Source organism: Alexandromys fortis, unplaced genomic scaffold (genome assembly GCF_014885135.2).
Source record: "Alexandromys fortis isolate MF-2015 unplaced genomic scaffold, M_Fortis_MF-2015_v1.1 scaffold_40, whole genome shotgun sequence".
Taxonomy (NCBI): Eukaryota; Metazoa; Chordata; class Mammalia; order Rodentia; family Cricetidae; genus Alexandromys; species Alexandromys fortis.
Window position 1 is genome coordinate 10,145,101 of NW_026067966.1, and position 2,091 is coordinate 10,147,191.

Here is a 2,091-nt window from a genome sequence, read left to right on the forward strand (position 1 = left end):
AAAAAACAAGAAAAAAAAGAAAGTATTCATCACACAGAGGAAGTTCCTTTTTCTTAACCATAGAAGTGTGTTGGATGCTGGGAAGGCTTTCTGTAGACTGCTGATATGATCCTGTGACTTCCCTTTTCCAGCCAGCGTATGTGATGGAGTGTTGAACCAGCCGTGTGTGACTGGGATAACCCCTTAGCCATCATATGCAGTTCTTTTTATCCAACGTTAGACTGCATTTGTCAATATGTTTTTGAGAATTCTTCTGAGTTTATGAGGGCTATCAGTATATACTTTTCTGTCTCTATAATGTCTTTGTCTGCCTTGAGTATTAGATGGATGCTGGCCTTGTAGGCCAGGTTAGGAAGTAATTGTTAGGCTAGTAATAATTGTAGAGAACTGGCAAAACTTCTGCTTTAAATGTTTGATAGGCCCTGGAAACCACCCTGGGGCTGGCGCTTCTGTCGTGGGTTAATCATGCCTTCAGTTTCTTTAAAGCTATGGGATTGTTTTAACTCTCTCCTTAGGGTTTATCTTCCAGCGGTTCACTAACGCCGTTCGGAGCTCACTTTATTTCAGGCATTAGGCTAGCACCTCCGAGACCAAACACATGGACAGTTTATAATTCAGTCTCATTTAAGCCTTACAAAGTGCGGTCCATAACAGGAAAACAGGACAGGAGAAGAAAGGAAGTGACTTGCAAAGAGTTATGTAGGTAATAAGTCATAGAGTTAGTCATTTGGTGACTATGTCTAGCTAAAAGGTTTCTTGAACAAAAGGACAGGGGTTTGACTATTCTTTGGAGATCACACTGATAACCTACTTATCTAATAAATATGGATGGGGCAAATGCTTTGTTGACAACACTGATGTGTCAGCTTTAGGAGATGCTGATGCCAGTGTCTGCGTGGGGATGGTGAACGCACGGAAACTTGGGCAGCTTAATTAACCAGTGTTCCTGCGGCTTTCATCTTTCCCCCGCATTCTTGAGCTTCTATGAAGTGTGTCTTTTCTTTCCTGCATCTTCATTTCTTTCTTTGTAAAGTGAGAAGAAAAATGGCTCCAAAGGATGCTTATGAGAACTCAGTAAGTTAATCCGTGTTTAGCAATAAGGACACTCTCTCACTGTCAGAAACTCCTAACAACCAAGCGGCAAGAACACGGGAGACTGAATGCAACGCAACACATGCCATATTTAGCTGCCGTGATATTAAAAGCAAGAAAGCACAAAGGTTAGTTTAGCCGTTAAACTGGCATTCTTCTTTTTAAAAATGTTTTAAATTGAAGTAGAATTGCATCAATTCCTCCTCCCTTTCCTCCCTCCAGCTCCCCTCCATTACCCCACCTTGATTCCCTTCCTTGAATACACAAGCAGAACACACTGAGTCCGTTTATGTTGTTTGTGTGTATATGATTTCAATACTCACTACTCTGCACTGGACAACTGAGCCACAGATCAAAACTTTTCTCCCAGAGTCGTGGGAGGACAGTGACGCTTCTCCTCACTGTGTCATTGTCACAACTGATGTTTTGTTCCTTTCTTTCTCTCCTATTAGCATTGGGGTTTGCTGGGATTCTTAAAAATGCGACAACAGCATCAAAAAACCACGCACACACAATTTTTTAAATCAATGTCTCTCTAAATAACTCTGGATGTCCTGGAACTCAAGATGTAGACCAGGCTGGACTCAAACTTACAGAGATCTGCCTGTCTCTGCCTCCCAAATGCTGGAATTGAAGTCCTGTACCACCTCCCTGCTGTAAAATATCTTGATAGGATTAATTAAAGTACAAATTTCTAGCTGTTGCAGTTTTGGCTAGGTTCTGAGTATCAAACTGGTGAGCATACACATATGATTCCAGAAATCAGGAGACTGAGGCAGGAGGATCACAAGTTCAAGGACAGCCTAAGCTACCCAGCAAGAGCCTAAATAAAAATAAAAAGCAACAAAGATATAACAAATATAGCAGAGGTCCACTGTTATTTAGGATCATATACTAACCATCAACTACCCAAAGAGAATTCAGTTTCTGCACCTAGTTTATTTATTATCATTAATTATTATCAATACAAATATTAATAGTTTGAATTTAATAGCTCCT